Source organism: Ranitomeya imitator, chromosome 1, assembly GCF_032444005.1.
Source record: "Ranitomeya imitator isolate aRanImi1 chromosome 1, aRanImi1.pri, whole genome shotgun sequence".
Taxonomy (NCBI): Eukaryota; Metazoa; Chordata; class Amphibia; order Anura; family Dendrobatidae; genus Ranitomeya; species Ranitomeya imitator.
The window spans coordinates 456,136,182-456,156,809 of NC_091282.1; the positions used below are offsets into that span (position 1 = coordinate 456,136,182).

The 20,628-nt window shown below is 44.6% G+C and overlaps 1 long non-coding RNA gene across 1 annotated transcript in view; it reads right to left on the reverse strand.

Annotated features, from left to right (window-relative positions):
• The window catches only part of LOC138676035 (uncharacterized), a 2,127,350-nt gene that overhangs the window by 982,611 nt on the left and 1,124,111 nt on the right, over positions 1-20,628 (reverse strand). The window lies entirely within an intron of this gene.

Here is a 20,628-nt window from a genome sequence, read left to right on the forward strand (position 1 = left end):
CCCGCATTCTAACTGCGCAGAAGGAATCCTACATACCTCCTTACTATGCTGTCACCAGGGCTCAACAGCATCAGGCGGTGTTTACCTTGAAATGTCTGGGAAATGTGAGTCACACAGCTGAGGAGTTGTGGTCAGTAGGGTTGAGCGAAACAGACCGGCAAATTTCAAAATTCGCCGACTTTTAGCAAAGTCGGGTTTCGTGAAACCCGACCCGATCTCACTGTGGGATCGGGTCGGCGGTTGGCGATCTTCGCTGCAAAGTCGGGTTTCGTTTTTTATATATATGTATATACTAGCTGAAGAGCCCGGCGTTGCCTGGGCATAGTAAATATCTGTAGTTAGTTATAGCACCTCACGTCTCTTATTTTCCTATCATGTCTCTCATTTTCTCCCTTACACCTCTCATTTTCTCCCTCACTCATCTTATTTTCCCCCTCACTCCTCTCATTCCCCCCTAACACTTGTCATTTCGACCTCACATCTGTCATTTTCTGATCACTCCACTATTTTCCCTCACTCCTCTCAGTTTGCACTCACACCTTTTCATTTTCACCTCACATCCCTCATTTTCACCTCAATATGTACATGTTTGTCATCTCCCTTATATATAGTATACACCTGTATGTCTTCTCTTGTATATAGTATATACCTGCATGTCATCTCCCCTGTAAACAGTATATACCTGCTGTATGTCATCTCCTCCTGTATATTGTATATACCCATGTGTCATCTCCTCCTGTATATAGTATATACCTGTATGGCATCTCTTCTGTATATACTATATACCTGTATGTCATCTCCTCCTATATATAGTATATACCTGTATGTCATCTCCTGTATATAGTATATACCTGTATGTCATCTCCTCCTGTATATAGTATATACCTGCTGTATGTCATCTCCCCTGTATATAATATATACTTGCTGTATGTCATATCCTCCACTATATACCTATGTGTCATCTCCTCTTTTATATAGTATATACATGTATGTCATCTCTTCCTGTATATGGTATGTACCTGTAAGTCATCTCCTCCTGTATATAGTATATACCTGTGTATCATCTGCTTCTGTATATAGTATATACCTGTGTGTCATCTCCTCCTGTATATAGTATATACCTGTATGTCATCTCCTCCTGCATATACTATATACCTGTGTGTCATCTCCACTGTATATAGTATATACCTGTGTGTCATCGCCCCTGTATATAGTATCTACCAGGTTGTCATTTCCTCCAGTATATAGTATATACCTGTATGTCATCTCCTCCTGTATATAGTATATAGCTGTATGTCATCTCCTCCTGTATATAGAATATACCTGTGTGTCATCTCCCCTGTATACAGTATATATGTGTGTGTCATCTCCTCCTGTATATAGTATATACCTGTGTGTCATCTCCTCCTGTATATAGTATATACTTGTGTGTCATCTCCTCCTGTATATAGTATATACCTGTATGTCATCTCCTCCTGTATATAGTATATACCTGTAAGTCATCTGCTCCGGTATATAGTATATACCTGTCTGTCATCTGCTCCTGTATATAGTATATACCTGTGTGTCATCTGCTCCTGTATATAGTATATACCTGTGTGTCATCTCCTCCTGTATATATTATATACATGTGTGTCATCTTCTCCTGTATATAGTATATATCTGTGTGTCATTTCCTCCTGTATTAGACCGCGTTCACACATAATTTGGTCAGTATTTTTAACTCAGTATTTGTAAGCTATATTGGCAGCCTGATAAATCCCCAGCCAACAGGAAACCCTCTCCCCTGGCAGTATTTATTAGCTCACACATACACATAATAGACAGTTCATGTGACTGACAGCTGCCGCATTTCCTATATGGTACATTTGTTGCTCTTGTAGTTTGTTTGCTTATTAATCAGATTTTTATTTTTGAAGGATAATACCAGACTTGTGTGTGTTTTAGGGCGAGTTTCATGTGTCAAGTTGTGTGTGTTGAATTGCATGTGGCGACATGCATGTAGCGACTTTTGTGAGATGAGTTTTGTGTGGCGACATGCGTGTAGCAACTTTTTGTGCGTCGAGTTGCATGTGACAGGTTAGTGTAGCAAGTTGGGTGCAGCAAGTTTTGCGCATGGCGAGTTTTGCGCGTGGCGAGTTTTATGTGTGGTGCGTTTTGAGTATGTGCAAGTTTTGTGTGAGGCAACTTTTGCATGTGTTGCAACTTTTGTGCATGTGGCAATTTTTCCGTGTGTGCAAGTTTTGCGTGTGGCGAGTTTTCCATGAGGTGAGTTTTGCACTTGTGGCGAGTTTTGTGTGAGCCTAGTTTTCCAAGTGGCGAGTTTTGCGCGTGGTGAATTTTGAGCAGTGACTTTTGTGTTTCGACTTTTATGTGGCGAGGTTGGTGTATGTGTGGTGAAATGTGTGCTGAGGGTGGTATGTGTGTTCAATCACGTGGTAGTTTGTGGCGCATTTTGTGTGTGTGTTCATATCCCCGTGTGTGGTGAGTATCCCATGTCGGGGTCCCACCTTAGCAACTGTACGGTATATACTCTTTGGCGCCATCGCTGTCATTCTTTAAGTCCCCCTTGTTCACATCTGGCAGCTGTCAATTTGCCTCCAACACTTTTCCTTTCACTTTTTCCCTATTATGTAGATAGGGGCAAAATTGTTTGGTGAATTGGAGTGCGCGGGGTTAAAATTTCACCTCACAACATAGCCTATGACGCTCTGGGGGTCCAGACGTGTGACTGTGCAAAATTTTGTGGCTGTAGCTGTGACGGTGCAGATGCCAATCCCGGACATACACACATACATACACACACACACATACACACACACATTCAGCTTTATATATTAGACTAGCTGAAGAGCCCGGCGTTGCCTGGGCATAGTAAATATCTGTGGTTAGTTATAGCACGTCACTTCTCTTATTTTCCCATCACGCCTCTCATTTTCCCAATCACATCTTTAATTTTCCCCCTCACATCTCTCATTTTCTCCCTCACACCTCTCATTTTCTCCCTCACTCCTCTCATTCCAGCCTAACACTTGTCATTTCGACCTCACATCTGTCATTTTCCGATCACTACACTATTTTCCCTCACTCCTCTCATTTTGCACTCACACCTTTTCATTTTCACCTCACACCTCTCATTTTCACCTCAGTATATACATGTTTGTCATCTCCCTTATATATAGTATACACCTGTATGTCATCTCCTGTATATAGTATATACCTGTATGTCATCTCCCCTGTATATAGTATGTACCTGCTGTGTGTCATCTCTCCTGTATATAGTATATAACTGTATGTCATCTCCTCCAATATATAGTATATACCTGTATGTCATCTCCTCCTATATATAGTATATACCTGTATGTCATCTCCTCCTATATATAGTATATACCTGTATGTCATCTCCTTCTATATATAGTATATACCTGTATGTCATCTCCTCCTGTATATAGTATATACCTGTGTGTCATCTCCCCTGTATATAGTATATATCTGTGTGTCATCTCCTCCTGTATATAGTATATACCTGTATGTCATCTTCTATATATAGCATATACCTGTATGTCATCTCCTCCTGTATATAGTATATACCTGTAGGTAATCTGCTCCTGTATATAGTATATATCTGTGTGTCATCTCCCCTGTATATAGTATATACCTGTGTGATCTCCTGTATTAGACCTCATTAACACGTTATTTGCTCAGTATTTTTACCTCAGTATTTGTAAGATAAATTGGCAGCCTGATAAATCCCCAGCCAACAGGAAGCCCTCTCCCTGGCAGTATATATTAGCTCATACATACACATAATAGACAGGTCATGTGACTGACAGCTGCCGTATTTCCTATATGGTACATTTGTTGCTCTTGTAGTTTGTCTGCTTATTAATCAGATTTTTATTTTTGAAGGCTAATACCAGACTTGTGTGTGTTTTAGGGCGAGTTTCGTTTGTCAAGTTGTGTGTGTTGAGTTGTGTGTGGCGACATGCATGTAGCGACTTTTGTGAGATGAGTTTTGTGTGGCAACATGCGTGTAGCAAATTGTGTGTCGAGTTGCATGTGACAGGTAAGTGTAGCAAGTTGTGTGCAGCAAGTTTTGCGCATGGCGAGTTTTGTGCGTGGTGAGTTTTATGTTTGGTACCGTTTGAGTATGTGCAAGTTTTGTGTGAGGCAACTTTTGCATGTGTTGCAAATTTTGTGCATGTGGCAATTTTTCCGCATGTGCAAGTTTTGCGTGTGGCGAGTTTTCCATGAGGTGAGTTTTGCACTTGTGGCGAGTTTTGCGTGAGCCTAGTTTTTGCATGTGGCGAGTTTTGCGCGTGGTGAGTTTTGAGCGGCGACTTTTGTGTTTCGACTTTTATGTGGCGAGGTTGGTGTATGTGTGGTGAAATGTGTGCTGAGGGTGGTATATGTGTTCAAGCATGTGGTAGTATGTGGCGCATTTTGTGTGTGTGCTCATATGCCAATGTGTGGTGAGCATCTCATGTCGGGGCCCCACCTTAGCAACTGATCGGTATATACTCTTTGGCGCCATCGCTCTCATTCTTTAAGTCCCCCTTGTTCACATCTGGCAGCTGTCAATTTGCCTCCAACACTTTTCCTTTCACTTTTCCCCATTATGTAGATAGGGGAAAAATAGTTTGGTGAATTGGAAAGCGCGGAGTTAAAATTTCACCTCACAACATAGCCTATGACGCTCTCGGGGTCCAGACGTGTGACTGTGCAAAATTTTGTGGCTGTAGCTGCGACGCCTCCAACACTTTTCATTTCACTTTTTCCCCATTATGTAGATAGGGGCAAAATTGTTTGATGAATTGGAAAGCGCGTGGTTAAAATTTCACCTCACAACGTAGCCTATGACGCTCTCAGGGTCCAGACGTGTGACTGTGCAAAATTTTGTTTCTGTAGCTGCGACGCCTCCAACACTTTTCCTTTCACTTTTTTCCCCATTATGTAGATAGGGGCAAAATTGTTTGGTGAATTGGAAAGCGCGGGGTTAAAATTTCACCTCACAACGTAGCCTATGACGCTCTCAGGGTCCAGACGTGTGACTGTGCAAAATTTTGTTGCTGTAGCTGCGACGCTTCCAACACTTTTCCTTTCACTTTTTTCCCCATTATGTAGATAGGGGCAAAATTGTTTGGTGAATTGGAACGCGCGGGGTTAAAATTTCACCTCACAATATAGCCTATGACGCTCTCGGGGTCCAGACGTGTGACTGTGCAAAATTTTGTGGCTGTAGCTGCGACGGTGCAGATGCCAATCCCGGACATACACACATACACACACACACACACATTCAGCTTTATATAGTAGATATATATATATGTCACTGAGACACATATATATATATAAATATATATATATATATTTATATTTACTTCAGCGCGATATAACTGAAAAGCCGGTAATTCAATTACCGGCTTTTCATTTCTCCTGCCTAAACCCGACATAATATGAGACATAGTTTACATACAGTAAACCATGTCTTTTCTCCAATTTTTTTTGCATATTCCACACTACTAATGTTAGTAGTGTGTATGTGCAAAATTTGGGCACTGTTGCTATTAAATTTAAGGGTTAAATCGCGGAAAACATTGGCATGGGCTCCCGCGCAATTTTCTCCACCAGAGTAGTAAAGCCAGTGATTGAGGGCAGATATTAATAGCCTGGAGAGGGTCCACGGTTATTGCCCCCCCCCCGGCTAAAAACATCTGCCCCCAGCCACCCCAGAAAAGGCACATCTGGAAGATGTGCCTATTCTGGCACTTGGCCACTCACTTCCCATTCCCATGTAGTGGTGGGATATGGGGTAATGAAGGGTTAATGCCACCTTGCTATTGTAAGGTGACATTAAGCCAGATTAATAATGCAGAGGTGTCAATTATGACACCTCTCCATTATTAATCCAATAGTCTGAAATGGTTAAAAAAAAACACAAACACATTATTACAAAGTCTTTTAATGAAATAAAAACACAGGTTGTTGGAATAATTTATTATACAGGTAATCCACCTGAAGACCCTCGTTGTGTAACAAATTAAAAATAATAAACCAACAATATTTTACAGCCAGGAGCTCTGCTAATGCAGCTGTGCTCGTGGCTGTAAACCCGAGCGAATGAAGGTAATGTAGGTCAATGACCTGTAGTTACCTTCATTCGCAGTGATGCGCCCCTGTTGTGAATTCCGCTCTTGGGCTCCCACCGGTGGTTGTAAGTGGCACTTTTGTGAGTTCTGCTCTTGGGCTCCCTCTGGTGGTTTTAAGTGGAATGGCTGCTCCTTGGATTTAGCAGTCTGCAGCTGCTTCCACTGATTGTCTTTCTGCTCGGCTATTTATGCCTGGCTCTTTCCTTCAGCCAGTGCCACTTGTCAATGGTTCCTGGTTGGATTCACATCTCTCTTGGATTTCCCTGATATCCTGACCAGTTCAGCAAAGATAAGTCCTTGCTTTGCTCTTTTCTTTCCACATTTTGTGGACTTATTCGTTCTGTGCATTCTATGGTTTGTCCAGCTTGTCAGTATGGATTAATTCAGTTAAGCTGGAAGCTCTGGGAAGCAGATTTACCCTCCACACCTTTAGTCAGGTGTGGAGATTTTTGTAAACTCTGTGTGGATTTTTGTAGTTTTTAATACTGACCGCACAGTATTCTATGCTGTCCTATCTATCTAGCTAGACTGGCCTCCTGTGCTACATCCTGGTTTCATTCTGTGTATGTCTTTTCCCTCTCCACTCACAGTCATTACTTGTGGGGGGCTATCTATCCTTTGGGGATTTTCTCTGAGGCAAGATAGCTTTCCTGTTTCTATCTTTAGGGGTAGTTAGTTCTCAGGCTGTGACGAGGTGCCTAGGGAGTGACAGGAGCATCCCACTGCTACTTCTAGTGTTGTGTTGAGCTTAGGGACTGCGGTCAGTACAGATACCACCTCCTTCAGAGCTCGTCCCATGTTGCTCCTAAACCACCAGTTCATAACACGCCCCCTGCTGGGGATAGCATCAATCCCCTTCTGATATCTTTCCCCATCTGCTCTCCCAGCTCCATGCGAACACTTAGACATGATCCTTACATTTTGTGTGTGATCCACCATACTTATGGGCAATAGATCACTTCTCCCACACTATGTCCCTGGTTGTGCGCATGCCCGGCCCGTGTCTGTGAGTCTCGGCGCTCTGCATCCATGGTTGCTAGGTTACGCCAGGTACTCCGCTCCTGTGCGGCCGGTCATGTGACGCGGAAACCGGAACTTGCAGACCTCCGGACTGCGCATGCGCCGCATATACCCGGGCCATAGCGCTCGGTAAACTCCACTATATAAACCCCACTGGATCATTAATGACCACCCCCTGACAAAGGAAACATCCGAAATGCGTGGGGCACACGCAGGTCCTGGACCCAGCCTCTCCTCCCAGGTATATATAAAAGCTATATCGCTGTGCCATCTCTTTACATAATATGGCTCATATGGTTATTGACCTTATATAGGTCTATGCACCTGGGCACTTTAATTTAAGTGAGCTGCTATAAAATTTCCCCCATATACTTATAGAAGTGATATCGCTGTGCTAACACATTTGAACTTATGGTCACTTGGTTTTAGACCCTATATAGGGCTATGCACTCTTTGCACTTTTAAAAGTGAGTTACTGTTTTGTTCATATTATTAATTGTGCACATATTTACTTGGCAACCCTTTTCTTTTTTCCACAAAGCTATTGTGCTTTCGTTATTTGTATTCACATATACAGTTTTTTATTAGGTTTTTGTACACTTTTTATATATATTGTACTCCGTTTTTTTCTTTTGATTGCACAGCGACAAAGTAAGTATAAAGATCTTTTTCTGTATTGGGGGTTACTCTGCTGAGTATGGGTACCATGTAATTCTGTCCCTGCGATTGTTTTATTGTTTTATTGTTATAACATATGGTATTTAAAAAAAAATATATATATATATATATTTTTTATATATATTTGCCACCTTATTAACCCCTTCATGACCCAGCCTATTTTGACCTTAAAGACCTTGCCGTTTTTTGCAATTCTGACCAGTGTCCCTTTATGAGGTAATAACTCAGGAACGCTTCAACGGATCCTAGCGGTTCTGAGATTGTTTTTTCGTGACATATTGGGCTTCATGTTAGTGGTAAATTTAGGTCAATAAATTCTGCGTTTATTTGTGATAAAAACGGAAATTTGGCGAAAATTTTGAAAATTTTGCAATTTTCACATTTTGAATTTTTATTCTGTTAAACCAGAGAGATATGTGACACAAAATAGTTAATAAATAACATTTCCCACATGTTTACTTTACATCAGTACAATTTTGGAAACAAAATTTTTTTTTGTTAGGAAGTTATAAGGGTTAAAATTTGACCAGCGATTTGTCATTTTTACAACGAAATTTACAAAACCATTTTTTTTAGGGACCACCTCACATTTGAAGTCAGTTTGAGGGGTCTATATGGCTGAAAATACCCAAAAGTGACACCATTCTAAAAACTGCACCCCTCAAGGTACTCAAAACCACATTCAATAAGTTTATTAACCCTTCAGGTGCTTCACAGCAGCAGAAGCAACATGGAAGGAAAAAATGAACATTTAACTTTTTAGTCACAAAAATTATATTTTAGCAACAATTTTTTTATTTTCCCAATGGTAAAAGGAGAAACTGAACCACGAAAGTTGTTGTCCAATTTGTCCTGAGTACGCTGATACCTCATATGTGGGGGTAAACCACTGTTTGGGCGCACGGCAGGGCTTGGAAGGGAAGGAGCGCCATTTGACTTTTTGAATCAAAAATTGGCTCCACTCTTTAGCGGACACCATGTCACGTTTGGAAAGCCCCCGTGTGCCTAAAAATTGGAGCTCCCCCACAAGTGACCCCATTTTGGAAACTAGACATCCCAAGGAACTTATCTAGATGCATAGTGAGCACTTTAAACCCCCAGGTGCTTCACAAATTGATCCGTAAAAATGAAAAAGTACTTTTTTTCACAAAAAAATTCTTTTAGCCTCAATTTTTTCATTTTCACATGGGCAACAGGATAAAATGGATCCTAAAATGTGTTGGGCAATTTCTCCTGAGTACACCAATACCTCACATGTGGGGGTAAACCACTGTTTGGGCACATGGTAAGGCTCGGAAGGGAAGGAGCGCCATTTGACTTTTTGAATGAAAAATTATTTCCATCGTTAGCGGACACCATGTCGCGTTTGGATAGCTCCTGTGTGCCTAAACATTGGCGCTCCCCCACAAGTGACCCCATTTTGGAAACTAGACCCCCCAAGGAACTTATGTAGATGCCTAGTGAGCACTTTAAACCCTCAGGTGCTTCACAAATTGATCTGTAAAAATGAAAAAGTACTTTTTTTTCACAAAAAAATTATTTTCGCCTCAATTTTTTCATTTTCACATGGGCAGTAGGATAAAATGGATCATAAAATTTGTTGGGCAATTTCTCCCGAGTACGCCGATACCTCATATGTGGGGGTAAACCACTGTTTGGGCACTCGGCAGGGCTCGGAAGGGAAGGCGCGCCATTTGACTTTTTGAATGGAAAATTAGCTCTAATTGTTAGCGGACACCATGTCGCGTTTGGAGAGCCCCTGTGTGCCTAAACATTGGAGCTCCCCCACAAGTGACCCCATTTTGGAAACTAGACCCCCCAAGGAACTTATCTAGATGCATATTGAGCACTTTAAACCCCCAGGTGCTTCACAGAAGTTTATAACGCAGAGCCATGAAAATAAAAAATAATTTTTCTTTCCTCAAAAATGATTTTTTAGCCTGGAATTTCCTATTTTGCCAAGGATAATAGGAGAAATTGGACCCCAAATATTGTTGTCCAGTTTGTCCTGAGTATGCTGATACCCCATATGAGGGGGTAAACCACTGTTTGGGCGCACGGCAGGGCTCGGAAGGGATGGCACGCCATTTGGCTTTTTAAATGGAAAATTAGCTCCAATCATTAGCGGACACCATGTCACGTTTGGAGAGCCCCTGTGTGCCTAAACATTGGAGATCCCCCAGAAATGACACCATTTTGGAAACTAGACCCCCAAAGGAACTAATCTAGATGTGTGGTGAGGACTTTGAACCCCCAAGTGCGTCACAGAAGTTTATAACGCAGAGCCATGAAAATAAAAAAAAAAATTATTTTCTCAAAAATGATCTTTTAGCCTGCAATTTTTTATTTTCCCAAGGGTAACAGGAGAAATTTGACCCCAAAAGTTGTTGTCCAGTTTCTCCTGAGTACGCTGATACCCCATATGTGGGGGTAAATCACTGTTTGGGCACATGCCGGGGCTCGGAAGTGAAGTAGTGACGTTTTGAAATGCAGACTTTGATGGAATGCTCTGTGGGCGTCACGTTGCGTTTGCAGAGCCCCTGATGTGGCTTAACAGTAGAAACCCCCCACAAGTGACCCCATTTTGGAAACTAGACCCCCAAAGGAACTTATCTAGATGTGTGGTGAGCACTTTGAACCCCCAAGTGCTTCATAGAAGTTTATAATGCAGAGCCGTGAAAATAATAAATACGTTTTCTTTCCTCAAAAATAATTATTTAGCCCAGAATTTTTTATTTTCCCAAGGGTTACAGAAGAAATTGGACCCCAAAAGTTGTTGTCCAGTTTCTCCTGAGTACGCTGATACTCCATATGTGGGGGTAAACCACTGTTTGGGCACATGCCGAGGCTCGGAATTGAAGTAGTGACGTTTTGAAATGCAGACTTTGATGGAATGCTCTGTGGGCGTCACGTTGCGTTTGCAGAGCCCCTGATGTGGCTTAACAGTAGAAACCCCCGACAAGTGACCCCATTTTGGAAACTAGACCCCGAAAGGAACTTATCTAGATGTGTGGTGAGCACTTTGAACCCCCAAGCGCTTCATAGAAGTTTATAATGCAGAGCCGTGAAAATAATAAATACGTTTTCTTTCCTCAAAAATAATTATTTAGCCCAGAATTTTTTATTTTCCCAAGGGTTACAGGAGAAATTGGACCACAAATGTTGTTGTCCAGTTTCTCCTGAATACGCTGATACCCCATGAGTGGGGGTAAACCACTGTTTGGGCACACGTCGGGGCTCAGAAGGGAAGTAGTGACTTTTGAAATGCAGACTTTGATGGAATGGTCTACGGGTGTCACGTTGCGTTTGCAGAGCCCCTGGTGTGCCTAAACAGTAGAAACCCCCACAAGTGACCCCATTTTAGAAACTAGACCCCCCAAGGAACTTATCTAGATATGTGGTGAGCACTTTGAACCCCCAAGTGCTTCACAGACGTTTACAACGCAGAGCCGTGAAAATAAAAAATCATTTTTCTTTCCTCAAAAATTATGTTTTAGCAAGCATTTTTTTAGATTCACAAGGGTAACAGGAGAAATTGTACCCCAGTAATTGTTGCGCAGTTTGTCCTGAGTATGCTGGTACCCCATATGTGGGGGTAAACCACTGTTTGGGCACACGTCGGGGCTCAGAAGTGAGGGAGCACCATTTGACTTTTTGAATACGAGATTGGCTGGAATCAATGGTGGCGCCATGTTGCGTTTGGAGACCCCTGATGTGCCTAAACAGTGGTAACCCCTCAATTCTACCTCCAACACTAACCCCAACACACCCCTAACTCTAATCCCAACTGTAGCCATAACCCTAATCACAACCCTAACCGCAACACACCCCTAACCACAACCCTAACCCCAACACACCCCTAACCCTAACCACAACCCTAATTCCAACCCTAACCCTAAGGCTATGTGCCCACGTTGCGGATTCGTGTGAGATATTTCCGCACCATTTTTGAAAAATCCGCGGGTAAAAGGCACTGCGTTTTACCTGCGGATTTTCCGCGGATTTCCAGTGTTTTTTGTGCGGATTTCACCTGCGGATTCCTATTGAGGAACAGGTGTAAAACGCTGCGGAATCCGCACAAAGAATTGACATGCTGCGGAAAATACAACGCAGCGTTTCCGCGCGGTATTTTCCGCACCATGGGCACAGCGGATTTGGTTTTTCATATGTTTACATGGTACTGTAAACCTGATGGAACACTGCTGCGAATCCGCAGCCAAATCCGCACCGTGTGCACACAGCCTAATTCTAAAGGTATGTGCACACGCTGCGGAAAACGCTGCGGATCCGCAGCAGTTTCCCATGAGTTTACAGTTCAATGTAAACCTACGGGAAACAAAAATCGCTGTACACATGCTGCGGAAAAACTGCACGGAAACGCAGCGGTTTACATTCCGCAGCATGTCACTTCTTTTGTGCGGATTCCGCAGCGGTTTTACAACTGCTCCAATAGAAAATCGCAGTTGTAAAACCGCAGTGAAATGCGCAGAAAAAAACGCGGTAAATCCGCCATAAATCCGCAGCGGTTTAGCACTGCGGATTTATCAAATCCGCAGCGGAAAAATCCGCAGAGGATCAGAATACGTGTGCACATACCGAAACCCTAACCCTAGCCCTAACCCTAGCCCTAACCCTAGCCCTAACCCTACCCCTAACCCTACCCCTAACCCTAACCCTACCCCTAAACCCTACCCCCAACCCTACCCCTAACCCTAACCCTATTCTAACATTAGTGGAAAAAAAAAATTTCTTTATTTTTTTATTGTCCCTACCTATGGGGGTGACAAAGGGGGGGGGTCATTTATTATTTTTTTTATTTTGATCACTGAGATAGATTATATCTCAGTGATCAAAATGCACTTTGGAACGAATCTGCCGGCCGGCAGATTCGGCGGGCGCACTGTACATGCGCCCGCCATTTTGGAAGATGGCGGCGCCCAGGGAGAAGACGGACGGGACCCCGGCTGGATCGGTAAGTATGATGGGGTGGGGGGGGACCACGGGGTGGGGGGGGACCACGGGGGTGGGATCGGAGCACGGGGGGGAAATCTGAGCACGGGGGGGGAATCGGAGCGCGGGAGGGGTGGAACGGAGCACGGGGGGGCTGGAATGGAGCACGGGGGGGCTGGAATGGAGCACGGGGGGGTGGAACGGAGTGCAGGGGGGGTGATTGGAGCACGGGGGGGTGATTGGAGCACGGGGGGAGCGGACAAGAGCACGGGGGGGAGCGGAGCACTGGACGGAGGGGAGCCGGAGCAGTGTACCGGCCAGATCGGGGGGCTGCGGGGGCGATCGGTGGGGTGGGGGCACATTAGTATTTCCAGCCATGGCCGATGATATTTCAGCATCGGCCATGGCTGGATTGTAATATTTCACCCGTTATAATAGGTGAAATATTACAAATCGCTCTGATTGGCAGTTTCACTTTCAACAGCCAATCAGAGCGATCGTAGCCACGAGGGGGTGAAGCCACCCCCCGCCCCTGGGCTAAACTACCACTCCCCCTGTCCCTGCAGATCGGGTGAAATGGGAGTTAACCCTTTCACCCGATCTGCAGGGACGCGATCTTTCCATGACGCCGCATAGGCGTCATGGGTCGGAATGGCACCGACTTTCATGATGCCTACGTGGCGTCATGGGTCGGGAAGGGGTTAAATAAAGGCATATTACTGATTCCTGAGCTTTAAGACTTTCTGGTGATTTCTTATCCCATGGTGGTTAGGTGTTTGGCGGAGAAAATTGCGCGGGAGCCCACGCCAATTTTTTCCGCGATTTAACCCTTAAATTTAATAGCTAGAGCGCCGAAATTTTGCACATACACACTACTAACATTAGTAGTGTGGAATATGCAAACAAAATGGAGAAAATACATGGTTTACTGTATGTAAACCATGTCTCATATCATGTAGGGTTTAGGCAGGAGAAATGAAAAGCCGGTAATTGAATTACCGGCTTTTCAACATTATGGCGCTGAAGCAAATATTAAAAAAGTATGCTTCCCCATTGACTTGCATTGGGTTTCGTGTTTCAGCTGATCCCCGACCCCGACTTTTCAATAAGATCGGCCAATTTCACTTGACCCGACTTTTGAGAAAGTCGGGTTTCGTGAAACCCGACTCGATCTCAAAAAATGAAAAGTCGCTGAACCCTAGTGGTCAGCTCTGGAGACCGAGTTCCATCAATGGTTGTCTCCACTGAACCTGCAGCCAGGGAAGGCCGTGTGCGACAATGCTGCAAACCTGGGTGCGGACTTTCGCCGGGGCAATGTCACACACATGCCTTGTATGGCTCACGTTTTAAACCTGGTTGTGCAGCAATATTTATCTAACTATCCCAGACTAGATGGGCTTCTGCAGAGGGCACAGTCGCTGTGTGCTCACTTCCGCCATTAGCATCCCGCAGGTCAACGACTTACATCTCTACAGAAGTTGATGAGCCTGCCAGTTTACCGGCTGAAATGCGATGTGCCCACACGGTGGAATTCAACTCTGCACATGTTGCAGCGACTGTGGCAGCACCGACGACAATACTTTATGATGTATAGCCTGGGCCAAAGAGATCCAGAGGTGGGGCAAATCACGCTGCAGGAGTAGTCTCAGATCAGGGACCTATGCAGCCTTCTGCACAGTTTTGAAATAGCGAGGAAGATGTTTAGTGCTGACAATTCCATTATCAGCATGACTATTCCGGTCATTTACATGCTGGAGCGCACCTTAAACAGTATTCGGAGTCAGGTGGTGGGTCAAGAGGAGGAGGAACAGGAGGAGTCATATGTGGAAGGGATAATATCTCCAAGGTCCAGATGGTCAGCAGCACCAAGGCAGCTGGCATTGGAGGGTGGGGGAGAGGGATTACCAAGAGCGCATGGTAGCAGCCAAACTGTTGAGGAAGGTGCAGGAGCTGAGGAAGATGTGGAGGACGAACTGGTGCTGGGCATGGAAGACTCATCAGATGAGGGAGACCTTGATCAAATTTCTGTTGTGTGAGGTTGGGGAGAGAGGGCAGATGAAGAAAGCATGATTCTCGCCTCTCCGCCACCAAGACAACAAGGACTTGGTCCTCCAGGATGCACAAGACACATGAGTGCCTTCTTGCTGCACTACTTGAAACATGACCCTCGGATTGTCAGAATGCGATGTAATGCCGACTACTGGCTTACCACACTCTTAGATCCCCGGTACAAAAGTAAATTTGGTGAAATAATTCCTTCCATAGAAAGGGATGCACGCATGCAGGAGTATCAGCAGAGACCGTTACAGAATCTTACATCTGCTTTTCCACAAAACACCAGTGGTGCACGTAGTGAATTTCTGAGTTCTAACTTGAAAACCTTGGGACTGTCGAGTCATCACTCAAACCGTAACAGTAACATCGTATCTGGTGGTAAAAGCAATTTTTTTCCAATCGTTTCAAGAATTTTTTAGACCATCCTTTGCAAGGCCACAGGAGACAAGAAGTCTGATGCATAGCCAACGCCTAGAGAGGATTGTACACGAGTATCTCCAAGTTAACATCGATGCCATGACTACGGAACTGGAACCTTGCTCATTTTGGGCTTCCAATCTGGAAAAATGGCCTGAGCTCGCCACTCATGCCTTGGAGATCTTTTCATGCCCCACAGCCAGCGTTCTCTCTGAACGTGTGTTCAGCGCTGCTGGTGGTGTACTGACAGATAAGAGCACACGGCTATCCAGTGACAATGTAGACAGACTATAGTTCATCAAGATGAACAAATCCTGGATCCGCAAGGACCTTTCTATCCCTGTGTCATCCTTTGGAGGCTAAAAGCTTGATGAGTTTTGAAAATCACCTCACCAACCATTTTAAGAAACTCTGGTGAAATTGATGCCACTTAAAGGGAACCTGTCACCCCGTTTTTTGAGATTGAGCTATAAATACTGTTAAATAGGGCCTGCGCTGTGTGTTCCTATAGTGTATGTAGTGTACCCCGATTCCCTATGTATGCTGAGAAATAACTTACCAAAGTCGCCGTTTTCGCCTGTCAATCAGGCTGGTCAGGTCGGGAGGGCGTGGTGACATCGGTGGTTCTTCCTCAGCTTTACGTTGGTGGCGTAGTGGTGTAGTGGTGAAGACACAGCGCGCGATCTGCGCTGTAATCCCTTGCATCGGTGGGGGCGGCCATCTTCCTGGGGCCGCGCGTGCGCAGATCGAGTGCTCTGCTGCACGGGGCTTCAGGAAAATGGCCGCGGGATGCCGCGCGTGCGCATTAGAGATCGCGGCGGCCATTTTCCCAAAGCCGAGATGCAAACTTTGGGAAAAGTTGCATTTTGTGTTACTCAGCAGAGTACCCCACCCATGAAGCAAGCTACACCGCCTGTTTATCTAAGTACTAATTTTTAACTGCATCTAGCCCAGGCAATACTTTGGGCCTAGTTGCATTTTGTGTTACTCAGCAGAGTACCCCACCCATGAAGCAAGCTACACCGCCTGTTTATCTAAGTACTAATTTTTAACTGCATCTAGCCCAGGCAATACTTTGGGCCTAGTAGCAGTTTCTGCTACTCAGCAGAGTACCCCACCAATGAAGCAAGCTACACCGCCTTCTTCATTTCTCAATATAACCCCTCGGCTCTGGGGTTTCCGCTCTCTCTCCAGCTCTCTCTTTCTCACAGGTGGACTACTGTGTGTATTCACACTGTCTCAAATCTTTTGGGCCCAGGCATAAGAAGTCATCGAGGTAATGGATAATATGTGCCCCCTTAGAAATGTCCATGATGACCCATTCGAGGAAGCAACTAAACGCCTCCAATAGTGAGCAGGATATGGAGCACCCAATCAGACAGGACCTTGCTCACGGGCCAATCCAGAGCTAGACCAGGACCTGAGCATGTGACGGCCAATGACCAAAGAGAATTTGCCTCGAGCATGCCTAGTAGAGTGAAATCTGGACTTAGCCTCAGAAGAGATCGCTCGCTGCAGTCACTTATTTGTTACCATAGCTAAACCCGGAGAAGCAGCGGCAACCATGCTAACAGACTGAGATTGAGCAAGAGGCCGAGACCGATGTCTTTGCTGAGCAGTATCCACTGCGGTCGTTACAAAATGGGAAACCGCAGAGGAAGAAAAGGCTTGGGATCTATCCTGTGCAGTGGAAGAATCCCCACACCTAATACCTATGACAGGGTTTTTTTGCACTGGTCACATATATATATATATATATATATATATATATATATATATATATATATACTAGATTGTGGCCCGATTCTAATGCATCGGGTATTCTAGAATATGCATGTCCCCGTAGTATATGGACAATGATGATTCCAGAATTCACGGCAGACTGTGCCCGTCGCTGATTGGTCGAGGCAACCTTTATGACATCATTGTCGCCATGGCAACCATTATGACATCTACGTCGATACTGTGCCCATCGCTGATTGGTCGAGGCGAATTCGCGGCAGACTGTGCCTGTCGCTGATTGGTCGAGGCAACCTTTATGACATCATCGTCGCCATGCTGTGCCCGTCGCTGATTGGTCAAGGCCTGGCAGCCTCGACCAATCAGAGACGCGGGATTTCCAGGACAGACAGACAGACAGACAGACGGAAAAACCCTTAGACAATTATATATATCTACTAGATTGTGGCCCGATTCTAACGCATCGGGTATTCTAGAATATGCATGTCCCCGTAGAATATGGACAATGATCATTCCAGAATTCGCGGCAGACTGTGCCCGTCGCTAATTGGTCGAGGCAACCTTTATGACATCATCGTCGCCATGGCAACCATTATGACATCTACGTCGATACTGTTCCCGTTGCTGATTGGTCGATTCCTGGCGGCCTCGACCAATCAGAGACGCAGGATTTCCAGGACAGACAGACAGAAAAACCCTTATATAGATATATATAATTTCCTAAAGGTTTTTCCGTCTGTCTGTCTGTCTGTCCTGGAAATCCCGCCTCTCTCAGCGACGGGCACAGCGACGATGATGTCATAAAGGACGTAGACATCCCGCGTCTCTGATTGGTCGAGGCCGCCAGGCCTCGACCAATCAGCAACGGGCACAGACATAGATGTCATAATGGTTGCCATGGCGACAATGATGTCATAAAGGTTGCCTCGACCAATCAGCGACGGGCACAATCTGCCACGAATTCTGGAATCATCATTGTCCATATACTACGGGGACATGCATATTCTAGAATACCCGATGCGTTAGAATCAGGCCACAATCTAGTAGATATATATTTGCCTGTCCCATGCCTTCACATAATATTATAATGAATTCAGTTGGCTCCATTTGTCACTAATGTCAATGCATTTGACCCCAATGAGGACACTCATTTGGCCTGTGACAAATAGATGTAGGCTAAACAAATGCAATGTGCTACCAGTCGATAAACTTAGTGTAAGGCTATGTTCACACGTTGAGTATTTGGAGAGCGTTTTACATCAGTATTTGTAAGCTAAAACCAGGAGTGGAACAATCAGAGGAAAAGTATAATAGAAAAACGTCACCTGTTAGGTATCGAGTTCCCGCCGCTGCACAGGGGGTATCTTGAACCACCTACGCTGCGGTCTCCCATTGTTCTCTGGCCGCAGTGGAGTCTGCTCAGTGGAGTCATCGGTCCCAGCATCTGGCTCAGGAAGATACTGTGCGCTTGGTTACTGCTGATCTTCCAGACTCGGCCATTGTAAGCAGCACTGTTCTGCGGTGAGCAGATGCTCTTGGGACTAAGTCCTGCTTTTTCTCTACTGGGCATGCCCAAGGGACAACCTCTCATTGGAAGTAGGGGGTCACATGCTCAGGTCCTGAAGCAGTTCCTATTGGACCATTAGGAAGGTCCTCGAGAGCTTCCTCTATAAAAGGTTCGCATGGCCGCACGGCCATGCGCTAGTATCAACTTATGTTTATGAGCTTAGCTATATTGTGGTCTGTGGACTGTCTGCATGTGCTCAGGGTCGTCTGTATAGCCACTTGAATTCCGGCACCTCCAGAGAGGAGTTTGTGTGTGTGAATTTAGGGCTGGCATATAGCCACTAGAATTCCGGCACCTCCGGAGAAGAGTTGTTTGTGTGCTAACGCTGACTGTATGACCACAGTATGCTACCTGCTCGGTTAGTGAGCCGTGATCCTCTGTGAGGTTAATAGGGCACAGCCTTATCTTAATCCCGGCGACTCTGTGAAGTAACAGACTTCACTCCTATGCAGACCGGGTGACGGAACCCGTGTCTATTCAGGCGTTGTACTGCCATATAGTGCCGCCATTTACTAGCATCAGGTTCCACTCCTGCACGGTGGACCCTGGGCTGTGAACGCACCTATATTATCGCAATATTTATTCGGTGCGTTCCGCCAGCCCTAACAGTCACCACTCCTGCATTTATCACCCACTCCTGGTTCTCACTTACAAACACTGATGTCAAAAGTCACCAAGCCTATGAGGGCCTGCTGTTCTTAGTCCTGAACTTCCAGCCAATATTTGACATGTGGCTACTGACTTTTCATATTGTGTACACTCTCCACTGGATATGAACATGTCAATCAGCAGATGTAGGAAACCTAAGTACTGGTTTGTCCGCAAGCTATTAGTTACACTGGTTAATCTTTGTGACTGATTCCTTTTTTATCTGCTGTAATTGAGACTGTCTATAGATCAACACAAATTAACAATGATTATTATATAATCATATAATAAAAGTAAATCTGCGCATCAAACAAAAAACTAAATAAATATGACATTATTCTCTTCTGCATATTGAGAATGTTGGAGATGAGAGGTGTTAATAAACTATAAATAGAGCCTTTTGTGATTGTTCAGAGTTCATTCTTGTCAAAACATTCCAAAGATTTGTACACACCATATTTGTGATCGCCTAATGTGCCTTTAATATGGGAAATTGGTTATTTTTTTAATAACTATATTATGCCTTTTTATTTTTTTTACATAAAATGTAAAAAAAGGATTTTGAAAAAAAAAAGTGTAATTAGGTGGATGGCAGAACCCAGAAACATTGTCAATCTAAAGTACAGTCAATATAACATACATTTGTTTTACCTTCATCTTTTTTATCTATCTGCTCCGATCACCTCTATGCAGCAAAATTCCATGCTTGCTATGAGCGCCGACCACAGAGTGGCGCTCATAGCACTCTGACATCAACAACCATAGAGGTCTCAAGGAGACCTCTGGTTGTGATGGCAAAGCAGTGATGACCCCCGATCAGGTGACGAGGGTCGCTGCTGTGCATATTTCCGGACCGGCATTCGGAAGTGCATTTAAATGCCCACTGTCAGAGTTTGACAGCGGCATTTAAATACTTAATAGGCGTGGGTGGATTGCAATTCCGCTCATGCCTATTGGGGGCACATGTCAGCTGTTAAAAACTGCCCAGCATAGCCTTCCATATACAACATAAACCCCATATAGCCTCCCCTTAGCCTTGCCATATACAGTTTGAGCCCCCACATAGCCTCTCTATATACAGCATGAGCTCTCACTTCCATATGACAAAGCTGAAATCCAGAGAAAGTCAGAACAGCTGTTACTGTCTCACTTCTTCTGAATTTCAGTTGTGTCTGAGGGAAATGAGAGTGAAGAGACCCCTTATCGGCTGCTTATTGACTTTCAGAGCTCACTTGACATTTGCAACATCATTCGAACCCTGGGACACCCGACGCTGATGATGCTGGAAAGGCGCCATCACCGGAGGTGACTTCAGACTAGAAGAGGGAATATAGCAATTGAGGAGCGATTGTCCGAGTAGTGGACAGTCCCTCTTAGTATACTAAGGGAATATGAGAATACAAT